Consider the following 16,986-nt stretch of genomic DNA (forward strand, 5'->3'; position numbering starts at 1 on the left):
CAACTGAACGTCTGACTGGGGTGTCACTCTTCCTCACCCACAGAACGCGTGCACACGCACAAACACAAGTGCACGTGCGCGCTTACACACAGGTTGTTACCATAGCAAATAGGCTCACCCCAGAAATTATATATTATATGTTAAAAGCCTAATGGTAAATGCTGCAGGTGTAGAAATGTACATAAACCAGATATTTACTTTGATGTCAGGGCTAGATTACAGCATGAAACCTGTTGTGCATATTAATAAATTAAAGTGTTTAATTGTTGGCACTGGCACTTATAAACACTAAATGTGTAAAAAATTGAAATAAATAGGCTTATTTCTTGGAGCCAAATACCTCTGGTTTTTTTAGAAATAAAAGCCAAATGCTTGAACATTTTACAGCCAAGTCATTTTCGTTATGCATTATTTGTTTTGGTTGTTTAAAAACACACAAAAAAAATATCCGATTACTCGATTAATCGATCGATTCAGTGCTAGATTAATCGATTACAAAAAGAATCGATAGCTGCAGCCCTAGGGTGGACCATTCCAGGCCTGAGGAGCCGAACGAAACCAGGGGCTCGCTGACCCAGAGCGCCGTGCTCTGCCTGCCAAATGTACTGAGCGAGTCAGCTCCCTCGCTCTCCTTGACTGTTCCAGGGCCCCTTCTGAAGGTGGCCCAAAGACCTCACCTGGCACCACCGGGGCCGCAACCACTGCCATGCAGTCCTGGTCTGTTATATTGGCCTGAGAAAGCCAGACCTGACGTCGTGCCTGGACCATCGAAGCCATGGACTGACCCAAAGCCTGAGCATGAGCACTGGTTCCTCGAAGCAGTATGTCCATTACTCGCAGCATCTCTGTAATCTCACCCCCTGGGGCAGAGGATGCCATATCTTGCAGCAGCCCCTCCAAATACACCAGCAGAAGGGAGTTGGTGCATGACAGCCTGCCAGCCAATGCTGAGGCCTGATAAGCCTTCCGCAGTTGGGAATCAACAGCCCTGCAGCGCTTGTTTGAATGAACTGCATCCTTGCCAGCCTTAGCTGTTGCTCCTGCCAGCATCGCAAAGGCAGGCCCCACCACAGGAGCCGCAGCCAGCCCCCAGGTTGCAGCCCCAGCCAAGGAAGCCAGCTGTGTTCTGGGCAGTGGGCTTGAGCTTGGGGCTTTCCAGGAAGAGTGCAACTCTGCCATAAAATCAGGCAGGATTGGAAGCCCTTCAGACTTGCGTCGACGCGGACCTCTGTCAAAGACAGAAGCCCCCGTAGCGGAGGTCAGAGGCGGCAACTTAGCACGATCTGCCGCTCTCACAATTACAGCTCTGTCTGACGGATCTAAAGGAGCTGGCTCAGAGTTCTGTGAGGTAACCTCACTGACCTCAGACTCAGAGCGATCACCAGGGTCATCAGAGACCTCACGGTCTGGAGTAAGGCTGTCATGGGAAACTAAGACACCTGAGGCTGCCAATGACAGCTCATCAGGGCTGAGACGCCGGCGCCTAGCCACCGGCTCGCTCCAACCTGCTGGCCCCCAAGCTCGCTCTCGGTCCTCCAGGAGGCCATGCAATGCACCTTGTACTTCCTCCAATTGACGCCGCAAACTCTGCACATCTTGTTCCACATGTTTGCGTTTGTGCGTGCGCTTTAACCCAGCAGCCTTCTGCACAGGGACTTCACCTTCGGCTTGCATTGCCTGGCCACTGGGGGGAATGCTCTCTTCCTCCGACATGTCACCAGCTCAGAGCTTGTGCGCGTGTTTAGGAGGGTTTCACTTAGGTAGCTTTTGTCCTCACAGACAAAGAGGCTCCCAGAAACCTATAACTACTCAATAAGTATGTATAAAATCAAAAAACAATTTATCAATAAAGATATTTATTCAGGTAGCTTTTGTCCTCACAGACAAAGAGGCTCCCAATGCATATAACTACCAAATATGTATCAAAACAAAACAACTATCAATAAAAAATATTTTTCAAGTAGCTTTTGTCCTCACAGACAAAGAGGCTCACAGAGGCATATAAATACCAAATAAGTATGTATAGAAACAATATATCAATAAAGATATCTAAAACTTTTTTCAACTCAACACAAAAAAATCAAAAACTTGCTCCACATGGGATACAAACCTGCGACTTACTGAACTCAAGCCAAATGCACTACCGTCGCGCCACCAGATGCCACGTGTAAAATGTGTGACACACTGGCTCAAATCCGATATACTACGGCGGCTATATAACCTATAATCAGTAATCGTAACAAAAAAACACGTTTTTAAACAGCGACTTACTCCCTCTCGAGAGCAGAGGCCTATTTAGCAATAATCTAGATGAAAAACCTTCACGTCTCGCTTCAGCTACCGTCTTCAGGAGGCAAAAAGAGAAAGTGCCGGCGTGCGTGCACCTGTATATGTAGACTGGGGCTGATTGCACGCACGTAGCGGGGAGTGGTTAATTTGCTATTCTGTCTCCTAACAGCTCACCCTCTCAAAGAGGATGACCCATACTGTGGCGTGTTGACCGATATGAAATAGAACGTTTTTACACAGCGAGGTTAGTTGTAACACAGAGTTACAACTAAGCCTCCAGTATACAATGATAATGAAATGAAAAAAATGTAAATACTATTAATCAAGATGATAACTGTTAATACAATATCTGGAGAAATAACTCACAATTATACTTTTTTGTCTTAATTGTGCAGCCCTTTCAAAAAAGTCTATTTATATTAGGGGTGTAACGGTACGTGTATTCGTACCAGACCGTTTCGATACAGGGCTTTCGGCATGGTGCACATGTGCACCGAATGTAATCTTTTGTGTGCGGAACATAGGTCAATTTTTGTGTTTCCACACGAACGTATTACGTGGCGGAAGTCTCCGCATTCAGCGCAAGTCTTCTGTCAAACATATAACATATTTCGGCCCGCAAAAAGATTTTTATTTACTTAGTTGTGTATTCGTTTGATTATTGATGAAAACGTTTATGGGTCCGTTTACGTGTCGCGTATGTATGCAACTCGCTCATCTCAATATGTGTGTATAATAAATATATTATCATGTTGCTTGCTGTGCAGTTACACATAGAGCAGTAATATTATTTTTAAACAGAGATAGTACATAACCAATTCAATATTGTGATTTAAAAAAATCCAAAATAAATCAAAACTGAAAAAAATGTTGGTGGAAAAAAATGTAGGCTAATAGTTTATAAATGTATTCAGGAATTGAATTTGTTAGTTTAGTGCAAGGTTTTAGTAGAAAAAATTTAAGAGAAGGTTAAGAAAAGATTTACCTACTGTTATAAAATAATGTAAAAAACGTATGTTATTTAGTGGAGAACTTTGCAGCAGTATTTTATTTATTATTCTTTTTTATTTTATATATATTTTATTTATTATATTTCAATAAAGTGTTTAAAAAAGTGTAAACAAATTGTTAACAAAAGTTTATAGTAATGTTAACATTTTCCCCTTACTGTACCGAAACTGAACCGAATCGTGGCTTCAAAGCCGAGGTACGCACCGAACCGTGATTTTTGCGTAACGTTATACCCATAATTTATATGCATTGATGCATAATACAAGAATGGTTCGATGAAGGATCATGAATGGATGTGTGGATATCTATATACTGTAGGCAGATATATAAACAATATTCACCTTTAGTATAGACATTTTTTTATTGAATTAATTGTGTTTAAACCAAATGTTCTAGCAGGTGTTACAACAAACCCTCTGTTTGTTACAATGAACAACTTATGGGGTAAGTTGTGATGTTTGCACTCCTGTCGCTTTCAGTGTAATTGTACAATAACGGTAGGTCCCACAAACAAACTTTAAGTGTTCATTTGTAGCCGAGATGTGTGTGTTGATTGTGTCAAAAAAATGATTAATCTAACTTAAATATTTTTTGAATGATAGTGCCAAAGTCAAAAAGCGTTAGGGTGTGCCTTGCTCTCCAAACACAAAGTCGTGGCTTCAATGACATCAATGATTGTTTTTGTATGCCCAGGATACATTGCAGTTCCTCAAAATAAAGAAAATAGCTTAAAGTAACCTAACAACAAAGGGTACATAAAGGTAAATGAACTTAAAAGCATATAAAGGCCATAGAGGTGACAAACAATAACTAACCACCATAACGCGTGCTATTTCAAGTTCATTTTCTCAGGCAGGCCGCGCAGTAAGCAGTACAGACTCCCAGTCGGTGCAGCGGGGTGATAAATCCAGCGGACTATTCAGCAGCCAGGGGAACATTACGGCATTCAAGAGATGGCTTGCCCTGCTCTTTAGGCAGGCGTTTATGACGGAGTCCCCAACCACAATTATGGGAGCCTTGGGCTGCTACCGGAAACAAACCCACTGACACGTTGACAAAAATCCCTGCCCCGTGTTTATATGCCGTTTTGCAAAGAAATCGGAAAAGGTAATCATGTATGGAGGCTGGGGTTAAGAAGCAATGTAACAGTCTATTAACTTTAATATAGATATGTGGAATAAGCATATGCAGGGGCCCATTAGCATAAATCTTGGTTACACACGAGCGGGCCGCAGCGGCACGGCACGGGCGCACTTTCTCTCGGTGGAGAGGTCTAATGACAAACACTTGGATGAAGTGAGGCAGTGCGCTGACTCCTCGCTTGAGCTCTCAATTAGAGGCCCCGCTGTTAAACTCGCCCTACCGTGCCCGCCGCTCACACCCTCTCCAAGCCACTTCTGGGCCATTAAGAACAAATAGCAAAGGAAAATAAACATTGGGAGGATGTTTTTGTCTATAAATACTTGCAATGTCTGTTCGATTAAGCGAAATAACCAAGTATCATAGTGGTACTCTATTTGAGACGTACTTTGAGAAGTATAAACTCTTCTTCCTCTTTGGGAAATGAGGCCTCATCTTCATTGTTGTGAGTTGTTGATTTATTATACAAATCGCTGAAATCTTTGGGGACGGTCTGGAAGATTTTGATGAGGAAAAACGGACAATAGCAAACAAGTAATTGAGACAAAAAGGTTTGTCAAAGGAAAGAAAGCTCGGGTGTAGGAAAAATGAACACTTTCCATTTTGTTTGATTTATCATCAAAGAGGACTGAAAGGATGCTGAAACAAGAGAGATATTCCTGACTCGACTTTCTGTAGTCCCCCACTACAAAACTCGCTTCTTACTGTTTGATGTTTTACTGAGAGAGGCTTTCAAAAGAACAGATGTGCTTAGAACATCCAGGAAAAAAGGAAATAGAGAGAGGACACAGGAAAGAAGATGAATCACGTTGTGTGCATGCCTTTTCTCATTGTTTACATTCAAAAACAATCGTTTATTTGCTTCTTTGTCTTTTTGTTGTCATAGTTGTTGTTGTTGTCAAGTTTTATTGTTCGGCTATGGTTATGCTTTAGTGTTGTCATTTATTCGTTTTTTTATAGTTTTATAGGCCCCGCGTTTTTGGACCCCAGGGGGTTAAGTGTGTGATGTTGCAATGGTACAATACTTTCTCTTATTCCAGCTTAATATGCAGAGACAGTTTTATTTAAAGATTTCATTGAGAAAGTGTTTATATGGTGGATTTCGTAATTTCTTCATCTTAATCAGCACAACACAGCAACATTAGTCCCTTTCACCCCTACAGTCTTTACTGGTAATTTACTGATAAAGAGATCATGTGTGAACAGAACAATTTTTAAAAAGACTGGTAAATCAGTCCTGACAATTTACCAGTAAGAGAAGTTTTATAGGGTTACCAGTATGAACATGGATGATGTCAGAATGCGTTAACAGCTTCGGGCCAATCTAATATTCTGACACAGATGATGCGTTTACCTCCCGCAATGTTTACTGAAGTTTCTTTCCACACACTACTTGAAGTCGAACACACTTTAAATCAAAATCGGCCAAATATCTTCACCAGAGTTGTTTAAAACAGTTTACTATCTATTTGCCAAATTGCCCACGTCGTTTGCACACTCTCTGGCTACATCTGAAACCCAAGGCAACTGACTTGTTGCCTCGCTGCCTCTTGAGTCAGTAGCTAGGTTTCCACCCAAACATGAAGTGAATCTTTTCAAAATTTGCAAAAAAAGAAAATCAAACCAAAGCAAATAAGGTGCGTTTCCATCAAGTTGTTCGAGGGAATGACAGTGATATTGGTTACCTATTAACCAACAGTTAACAAAACAAGGCACACTTAAAAAATGGAGAAAGGACTGCATGTAGTCACGATGGGGTAAGTTATTAATTTAGTAACAGTGCAGCTTGTAATTGCCAAACTAAATGCTATGCACAGAAGAAGGAATGCAGCACTTTTGTTGCAGGCACTAGCAGCAAGGGCATTAACACGACATTGAGCCCCATACTGTATATGAAGATTTGGTTCCAAAACGCGATAAACACCATTAAAAAAAACAAATTCTAAATTCTTAATTTTACGCAAAATCTGATATCTGCCATGTTATTTTGTCATCTTATCTCCCTTTTTTCCCAAAACGCAATAAATTCCAGTCCTCCTCCTCTGCAGAATGCAATAAATTCGCTCAACAAATCACAGCGCCACATTCCACGCACAGTGAAAAACAATGGTGGCACTTTGAATACACATGGAATCGTAGATCATCTACTTTGTACTTCATGATGAACAAACAAATAAAAACAAAATAATACTTTTGTTGGTCTGTGACGGGGAAGAAACGTAAGCCATCAAAATCTAATAATTTACGCGAGAGACACTTGGGAGATGGAAAAATGCCGGCTGTTGCTTGTTCTTCCGACAGCATCAAGCTTCTGTCATGCTAACACATTGACCCCAGGGAATCTTATGAAAAACTTTACGTTATTTTACTCAAAGCCATCGAAAATCTAGCAGGACCAAAACATTTTACAGCTGATTGCTGTCAAAAAAAGTTCAGCAACGACGTCCCAAGGATGACAGCAGCAATGACTGTTCTTAATATGACAAAGTAAGTGTTTTAATTAATGCCATTAATGTTAATTTTTTTAAATCAGTGTGTACAACTAGTCAACTAAATGAATATAACATGGCAAAGATGAATGCACATTTATATATTGATTCAATAGAGTTATAGCATTTTGAAAAAAAAACTTGTCATGGATTTATTGCATTTTGTGGAAAAAATAATCAGTTTTTATAATAAATCGTTGAAAAAAACAAATCTTGGATGGCTTTTTGTATAACCTAAAGATGCTATGTGAAAGTTTGTAACAGAAAATAGTGGTTTTCATCTTATTACTTTCTTGGTACTGTGTAGAAGAAAACACGTTTTTTTTTACCGAAATTAGTCAAAATGGATTTATTGCGTTTGGGAACTAGGGCTGTTGCGGTGAAGGATTTTCTTATAAGGATTTTCGTTTTTCGTTTTTAATATGAGAGACTTGCGGAAAGCAGCAAAACGTGGAACACAGACTAAACACGGTACCCAAAAATCTTACTGTTTTATTGTTACCGCTCCGCTAAAGATCCAAGGATTCCGATAATCCACTTCGTGTTTTCCCGCCCGCTCCGCAGCATCTCTGTGTCCACTCTCTGCCTGGAGAGCGAAGACAACAGTTTCAGAAGATCGTTGCATTAACAGGTAGATTCATTACATTATATCAGTTGTTAAGAATTAGTAATTTGGAAGTTTGTTTATGTATTTCTTCCGGTAATGATTTGCTGTGGGTGTTCTAAAAGTGCTAACAACTTAGCAAGCAAACAACAACAAAAAATAACAAAAGGTTACAATGCTTGTCTAACGTTAGTCTATTTAATGTTCCCGATCAGATCTAAGTTAATATAAACACTAAATTTGCTGTTGTTGGCGGCACAGTTTGTAGACAAAATATACAAAAACACAAATGCCTTCAGAAAATATAGACAGAGAACGGAAAGGGAGGCTGCTAAAGGCAGTTCAACATTACAAACATGGATTCAAAGCTCCATCAAGCTAGCAGGTAAATCATATTGAATATTTAGCAGATTGTCACACTTTAATTCGTGTTATGTAAGCAATAAGGTACGAGAGGCTGTGCTGTATCGTGAATAAGTAACGGCTGAAGGGCGTTGTTAGGCACGACGCGAAAACGGTTACCACACAATATTAAAGTAAAAAAAATATTAGTGCAACTTTCATGAAGTTAAATCAATAAAAGCATTCCTTCCGCTAGAAAAAATAGTCCCTGACTGCGAACAACAACATGAAAGTTCAAATAAAAACAACAAACTGTTCTCAGACTTTGTCTCATCATATGTTTATGCGTTGCTAAGGGTGTTGCTAAGGGCGCAGTGATATTAAATAGAACCGTTGGGTGAAGTGGTCATAGCAGTGTTTTATAGTGAATAAAGCACACCTATTGACCAATCAGAATCAAGGATTGGAACTAACCGTTTTATAATTCCCATTATAATCACTTGTCTAAGTTGATGCTAGTAATATATAACACATCATATTTAACTTTATTAAAACCATAATAATAGAACCACCCCCTTAGTGCCCTTTTTGGTTTGGGCCACTGCCCCATCTAGCATTTTCATTTTTTAAATGACTGTTCTCATTACAAATATATTCCAAAGAAAAGTGAATGGTTTATAAATAATTTTGGCATTAAGGTATAATTTTGTTAAGGTTTCATGCAAAGGAAATAAAATTAAGGCTTTTCAACCTATGGCCAGTGGGTTTTGTACAGATGTAAATTTGTGTGTCTAGTATGTACATTTTGAGTGTGACTTATGAAATGTAGTTTTTACAGAGCTGTGTGTTTCACTACTTTTCTTGCTAATTAAGTAGTTTGTGTAGTTCATTTTAAGGTTTAAAAAAATTATCCGGCCCTCTCATTGTGCCGTTACATACCATCCGGCCCTCAGCCTAAAATGAGTTTGACACCCCTGCTCTAGACAGTCTAGTTGGTCTTTATTATACAATACATTTATGATGTGAAAAACAAGAAGGGCAGCTATATAAGAATTTAACGTGAAAAGCGCCGTTGTTGCGGTTACGCTTCTCAGCAGCGCCGTAATACAGGATTGCGGTTACCGCAACAGCCCTATTTAGAACCAAACTCTTCATATGGTAGAGACAATGTCAACGGAAACAGCTGAGGTTTAGAATGTATTCTGCAAATGCATTTTCATCTTTATCTGCATTTACTCTTTTTCGCACATGTCAAAAACCACCTCAAGCGAGTGTAAAAACAAATAATTTTTTTTTTTTTGCGAATTTAGGGATTTTTATTAAAAAAACTTCAAAATGTGCATAAAACCATGGTGATTTAAGCATGGCTTATGACTTCGATGGCATGAAAGCAGCACCTGCGAAACACATTCAGACAGCCTTCATAGGCAGCGTAACGGAATTCTGCTTGAAATATAAACCGAGAGCCTTTGTGATAGCTAATTCGATCTCTTTTCACTTTTCACCTAACCTGTCGAATTTCTTAAAATAACCACCAGAACAATGTCTGTGGTAACCCTGGTATAAGAGAAATAATTGACTCTGCTCCTTTGAATTATTTGAAAATAATGCACACCCGTGGTGTAACTCCGCTTTGGATCATGCTGCATTACCACCTTGGGTGTGCATTAGTTTAGTATATTTTAATGACACATCGTCAGTTATTCCTTACATAACCCGCCATTGTTAACAGCAAAATCATTTTACCTCGTGGCAGTTTAGGGAAGATTTCCACTTTGAGACAAAGTTTACTGGTATTTTGGTTCTGATGTGTGAATGATATCTTACTGGTAAAAAGACGCAACTCGGTGGCATGTGTGAACAGCACTTTTGCATTTAGTGGTAAAGTTATTCTGGTAAATTTATGGTAATTACTGTGTAAATGAGGCTAATACTGTAACGCAAGCAGTGGGGTGAGCTCAGGGCAAGACTATCTGTTTGGCCTGCTAATGAGACGGTACACTATTCAGGTTTGAAAGCTGTTTGTTTATTAATTTATTTATTCAATGTGAAAAACTGAAATGAAAACTTCAGGTTCATGCACCATCATTATTGCTGTTTCATCAGTTCAAAAGTTTACTTTTTACTGACAAGCAAATGTATGCAAAGAACTTTCTAGTTCCGCTTGACCTTCTTTACCCTTGACACAGGCTCACTCAATAACACAACTGCTTCCTGTCATTGTTGTCTGCCGTCATCCTTGCATCCTGCCAAATGTCATGTAATCTCTGTGCATAAAAACCCAGCCTATCTATCTCTCATTCCACTCTCTCTCCTTTGGGTTAAAGACTAACCAGCAGTCATTTGCATGCTGCCACGTTACAGCTCCTACGACACACCATCCTATCTGTCTGTTACCGCAGCGGTCCGCGCGTCTGTGAAATTGCTACGCGGTGTATCTGTCGTATAAACCCCTCAGTCCTCGCATGCAGATCACATCGCAGTAGAAAAAACAGCATTGTAAAAGTCATAAATCACATGATGGAAAAGCCAAAACTCAATTGAGTTGGAAACCATTGCGGCGTCTTCAGGGGCTAATTGGATTGGTGTTTAGCAAGACCCCGGGAGGAGGCTGGCCTAGCGTTCATGCATAAAATTGTCTTTGTTTCTCTCCATCGGCCGCATTTTTACTTCTCCCTCATTGCGTCTCGGCCGCCTCCACCGATACCGCGTTGCACTGGGAGGCGTATTAGCACACCTTTGCGCCGGCACGGGAGGAGAGGGCGGGGAGAGAACCAGAAATGATCTGGTATTAAATTTCAATAACACATTTCCCCCCAGTCCTCCAGAGTACAAGCAATCAAGGGTTAAATTGGATCTGTAACGTATGCTTGGTGACCCACAAATCGCTTCCCCATCAAACAGACTCATTACGAGCAGGCAAGCAGATGAGTGTTTGTGCGCCCTGCCTCTGAGCGGCAGGGATTGTGTGTATTACTACTAACACGGCCGAGGTATTTAAATTTTGATTTTTTCGTAATGGGTTTTGACATGTTTCATTTCCTCCGGGGGAAGCGCCAGAGACCGTCGAAAGTAAATGTTGCTAAAAAGTCATCAAGGCAGAATATTAAAACGCCATCAAATAAGAATTTCGCTAATGTGATGGGGCCAAAGCCGCTGCAGGTACGTCACGTCGGGGTCAGAGGGGTCCTGGTTCTGGGAGAACAACTATTTGTTCCCCTTGGCTGCCTTTTTCTGCCCTCTTAAATAAATTATTAAAGGACTTATATCTCCCCCCGTCAGGCCGTCTCTTGGGCCTTTCAAAGTTCAGCCTCACCATTTGAAATGAAAAACAGGCAAAAAAGAGAGCGAGATCTGATGTACACAGTACTGTAGAATAGTCTTTTCCCCGATTTCCTTTCATGAACCAAGGGAGAATTGCATTTTTAAACCGAGAACGAACACCTCGGAGCGCAGTTGTTTTCAGGCGCCGCAATGCTTGTTTTGTTCTGCAGAGGGCTAATTTACCTTGATGCAAATGTGAGCAAGTAGATCTCTGTTTAAATGCTAAAACACACTCCTGTGATTATGATAAAATACTGTAACTCAAGCGCTGCATTCGCTCTTCACGCCCACACGAACCCAGTTGGAATGAATATCGTAGCATAAGGCATCTTATACATGATCATTTTGAGCTGATAATTACACATTTTTGGAGTCTGGCAAGATCGGACACTCGCGTCTGGGTGTTGTGACAGCATGATTATTGGAAACGCTTTCTGCCTCACTGACTAAATTAAAACATTTGTCTGCCGCCGATCCCCCAGCGCGGAAGACAAAAATAAAGACGGCACGATATACGTTTTTTAACATAATCCTTTTCTTAAACAATCACATTTCAGACTCTCGCCATGTTCCCTCTATTGTTTTCTGTATTCCTCTGGTATTCCTTTTGAGCCCATTACCAGCTTGACAACCCACCAGCTGTCACTAATTGCCCACTAATGGGCTGCAGTGGTGTGATGGTTTCTCAGTGAGGGGCGTTCCAATTCGGTACTGGAGGTCCTTCTGGCTTGCCAAATCAAAGGGGACATACTTAAAAGGCACGTCATGCTCTTCCCTTAAATCATTTTAAAGTCCTAATAAATTGTAAAACGGAGAGATTCATTTGCACACATGTGAAAATAAATACACGTGGCCGCGAATTAATTTCGAAGCACCCACCTTAAAGACCGCTCGGAACGAGCAGGCTGTTTTCGCATCGAGTACGAGTAATGCTACCTTTCCTTTCTGGGATAAAGAATGATGGTTATGCTGATACGTGGAATCACGCATGGTATTTGTAATCTTTGCGGTTGAGATTTTCGCAGGAGACAAGCGGGGCACGTGTCTGCCCTCCGCGTCAGCCAGCCCGCTAATAGATGTGAGAAGGTCATCTGGCATTAGCGGCAGAAGTACGTTAGCATTTGCGCTGAGCGTCTCTCACCAGACTCTGTGCATGTTTGAAGGCGCTTGGACAAGCAGGCCCTTTCACAGTGATGAATGGCTTTTTTCAAGCGTTCTGCTCCCTAGTTATGAGAAGGGTGACCTGGTCATTGGACGACTTTATGAAGCTATAAAAAATGTATGTCAGTCTCCAGTCTCTAATGCCATCCCCAAACATAGGTGGAGGAGGGGGGGCGCAGAATGGTAAAAAGGCCATTTACTGGCGTTCTAAATAGCTCTCCGACTGCCCTTCTCCACTTATCTGACAATGTCCTTGTCGTCAAGACTATTTCTTATTCTGTTTTTTCTTCCCACTCTTTCTGTTTTCTCTCTTTTATAAGGCATACTTGAATCGATGGTAGACGGCCCCTTAGAAGTCACTCCGGCCTCTGTGGTTCTCTCAGCCCCCAGACTACTGTAACCCAGTGATATTCCTGCAGTGTTTGAAGCGTGGGTGGAATATTTACTGTGACATCTGCATAATGAACAGGTGAGACCACTTCAAGTTAGAGCCAAATAACACCGTACTTAATAAATGCGTAAAATGTTAGCGATCGTAATAATTTTACCTGTCGTTCGTGATTTATGATTAAATATTGATTGAATTTTTTGGAATTTGATGGACCTCTTGTATTAGTATAATTGTTCACCAAACACACATATTACGAATGTTGAAGATACGTTTATATATTTACACTGTAGATCTTGTCAGAGCTTAAGAAGAGCAATGCAGGGCCACATCCAAAAGCAAAGATCACGGATTTACTCACCGGCAGTCGTCACCTCATTTCCATGTAGCATAGCAAAATCCCATTAATCACAAATGTCTTCTTTTTAATAAATATGCAAATTTATATTAGCCGATTGGTGTTACTCCTAATGTGTCATTAATAAAACATGAGCTTCTCTGCTCTCAGCCTGCCAATGTTTGGGAGAACAAACATTCAGAGATTGAGAGAAGATCCTGGAATGCTAATAGTCTGACTTGATGCAAGAAAATCTATAAACACGGGGACAGTTTTCTGACCTGCTATTTTTGGGTACGTTTAACACCGCGAATCCTTCAAATCATATTCGCCTTAATTCCGACACCATTCCCAGCACAGCATGCGATTTTAAATTGAAAAGTACAATCATTTATTTATGAAAGTAATTAGGTCATGATGTCTGACAAGTGTCATCCATGCCTTTTTGAGACCTCTTAGGCCAGGAAGTGGATTACAGTCATGTTTTATTCACTGGGCCTGAGGCGCGTTATTCTAGTGGCTTATTATAGCATCTTAACCTACCTTGTGACCTGCACTGTCACTGTATTAAACCATAAGCACTGGACACAGAAAGGTGTGTTCATTTGCATGGCTAGTAATGTTGGGCTTCCCCCATACCTACAATTGCCCTTATGTTGGTCTTTGATACACTTGCATGCTTTTTAGAAACAGAGGAATTAATACCTCTATGACTGTTGTACAGTATATTGAACTTCATATAAATACTGTGTAAGCCTGTAAGTGTCAGGGAGAGAATTCGTTTGTGTAAACACAGTCTCTATTCAGTTATGGCAGCATAGACGCATATGGAATTTTAATTAAAAGATTTTTTTTAAAGTTCTTATACAAGAATAAATTAGCTCAGATTGTTTGTATAGCTATTGCGCAATTATTGCATGGTGCTCTTTTGACATTGCGATTAATATGGTGCACTGTTGTGCAAAACCACAATATGGCAATTTTTATTTTAAAGGATTAGTCAATTTTCTTAAAAAAATCCAGATCATTTACTCACCACCATTTCATCCAAAATGTTGATGTCTTTCTTTGTTCAGTTGAGAAGAGATTATGTTTTTTGAGGAAAACATTCCAGGATTTTTCTAATTTTAATGGACTTTAATGGACCCCAACACTTAATAGTTTTAATGCAGTTTAAAATTGCAGTTTCAAAGGACTCAAAACAATCTCAAAGAGGCATAAGGGTCTTATCTAGCGAAACAACTGTAATTTTTGTCAAGAAAAATAAAAAATATGTACTTTTAAACCACAACTTCTCGTCTTCCTCCGGTTCTGTGACGCGCCAGCACGACCTCATGTAATATGTCATCACATCAAGAGGTCACGGGTGACGTATCGAAACTACGCCCCAGTGTTTACAAGTGTGGAGAAAGAGGACCGTTCTGATGTTGTTGTAAGTCGAATGATACTAATTAATGTCTTTGTGTCAGTTTATTGTTTAAAATGGTCCACGTGACCTTTCCACGTTATTACGCAATTACGTGAGGTCGCGCTGGCGCGTCACAGGACCGGAGGAAGATGAAAAGTGCATATTTTTTATTTTTCTTGCCAAAAATGACAATAGTTTCGCTAGGTAAGACCCTTATGCCTCGTTTGGGATCTTTTAGAGTCCTTTGAAACAGCAATTTTAAACTGCAATAAAACTAAGTGTTGGGGCCCATCAAAGTCTATTAAAATGAGAAAAATCCTGGAATGTTTTCCTCAAAACCATAATTTCTTTTTGACTGAGTAAAGAAAGACATCAACATTTCGGATGACATGGTGGTGAGTAAATTATCTGGATTTTTTTTAAAGAAAATAACCCTTTAACAAAGAAATGGTGAGGAAGTAGTGGGCAGTAAATCAGCAATAACATTTAATGACATTGTTTAGATTCAAGGAAGATGCTTAAATGCATTGGATGATTTTGGTTGGATTTATATAAAAGCATTTTATTAATCTTGGGATGCACATATCGTATTAAAATCTCATTTTTGTATTCATGACTAGACCAGACTGGAAGTTACAACCTGCCTCTTTCGACACTTTCTATTAATATGCTCTTTCATTTGATCTCCCACTGAATGAATAAAAAAACATTTATTTTGTATTTTTGCTCAGCTGGTGCAGGTTAAATATTGATGAAAGTTGAAAACCGATATTCAAAGGAATACGGGGTGTGTCAGGGCTTGCCGGGCGAAATCTCCATCGTTCACAAAGTTCATTAAAATGTCTTTTACATGGGATTTCAGAAAAACCACAGCTCTTTTTCTTTAATAGTAGCACACTTGTTGCTGTCAGATTATTTTAGACTCTCGCGCCCCTCGCATCCTCCATATTGCGCATTTCCCCAAAAGGATAAACGAAAGAGATTATTTCAGTATCAGTGGAGTTAAGAGCCGGTGAGATGCTGGGGCCAAATTACCCGCCTCTGTCTCTTCATGTGCAATCAATCATGGACCTCTGTTCAGCCACGCTGTTTTAAAAACAGCTGTAATCTGTGGTCATTGTCGCCAGAGTAGATTGTTTGGCAAACTATTACCATAACTGTCAAGCCAAATCAGAAAAATAATCTCATCACTCCGGACAGATGCAGTTCCCCTGCATTATTGATACGGTCATCTCGGAGAGAGAGAGAATTATAAAACATAGTTCTATTTACAAAGGGAGATTGGCTGGGTCCTTGAGAGTGAATGAGAGGGACAGGTACTTCCAGGAAGTGAGATATAGGCAGTCCAGAAGGGACCAGGAAGGAAAGAAAAAACAAATTTCTTGGCTTCTTGGGGTCACCTCACCCCATGGGCTTGCTTCCTCCGTGAGAATGAATCACCCGGATACACGGACTGAATACTCAAAGTGCTTTGCCTGCCTCTGAGGCCTTGACACTTAATATTAGATTTTACCCTCTTTTTTTATTGCAAAATGGGGTGGCTGGGGTTGATCTCAATAGCAAGGTAATCTCTGCATTTACTCTGGAAAGCAACAGCATGTTAGCATTCTAATATTTTTCCTGCTACTTTGTGTTTGTAAAAGTATACATTTATTTCAAGAAAATGTAAAGTGAATGTGGAAGTTTGTGGGCCATTCGATTGAGAATGTAGGCAAAGGCAAAAACAGTTCTGTATGTGCATGCAGCAAAATAAATGGTAGTAGTCGTTTTTTTCCCATTTATATGTCTTGTTAACACAGGCCACACACCAATTTTTGTCAAATTTTTATTGCCACACATTGTATACGCTAGAAAACAATTGTAATTGTATTAGATTCACCCTACTCTTCTTATTTAAAGGATTAGTCCATTTTCTTAAAAAAAATCCAGATAATTTACTCACCACGATGTCATACAAAAATGTTTATGTCTTTCTTTGTTCAGTCGAGAAGAAATTATGTTTTTTGAGGAAAAACTTTCCAGGATTTTTCTCATTTTAATGGACTTTAATGGACCCCAACACTTAACACTTAACTCAACACCTAACAGTTTTTTTCAACGGAGTTTCAAAGGACTCTAAACAATCCCAAACGAGGCATAAGGGTCTTATCTAGCTAAACGATTGTCATTTTTGACAAGAAAAATAAAAAATATGCACTTTTAAACCACAACTTCTCGTCTATCTCCGGTCCTGTGACGCCCCAGCGTAAACTCACGTAATTGTCTAGTGACGTGAAAAGGTCACGTGTTACATATATGAAACGCACATTTGCGGACCATTTTAAACAGTAAACTGACACAAAGACATTAATTAGTATCAGTTGACATACAACAACGTAGGAACGGTCCTCTTTCTTCACACTTGTAAACAGTGGGGCGAAGTTTCGCATACATCATCCGTGACCTCTTGACGTGATGATGTATTGCGTGAGGTCACGCTGGCGCATCATAGAA

The 16,986-nt window shown here is 40.1% G+C and overlaps 1 long non-coding RNA gene across 4 annotated transcripts in view; it reads left to right on the plus strand.

The window, feature by feature from the left end:
• Positions 1 to 16,986, plus strand: part of LOC129419615 (uncharacterized) — a 353,983-nt gene that overhangs the window by 93,019 nt on the left and 243,978 nt on the right. For 3 of the 4 annotated variants that reach the window (XR_012357709.1, XR_012357711.1, XR_012357712.1), the window contains exon 4: positions 12,681 to 12,829. This is a non-coding gene — a long non-coding RNA (uncharacterized lncRNA). Of the gene's footprint in view, positions 1 to 12,680; positions 12,830 to 13,041; positions 13,212 to 16,986 lie in introns of those variants that run through there. The other variant, XR_012357710.1, reaches the window with a different exon arrangement.

This window comes from Misgurnus anguillicaudatus, chromosome 15 (genome assembly GCF_027580225.2).
Source record: "Misgurnus anguillicaudatus chromosome 15, ASM2758022v2, whole genome shotgun sequence".
NCBI classification, from domain to species: domain Eukaryota; kingdom Metazoa; phylum Chordata; class Actinopteri; order Cypriniformes; family Cobitidae; genus Misgurnus; species Misgurnus anguillicaudatus.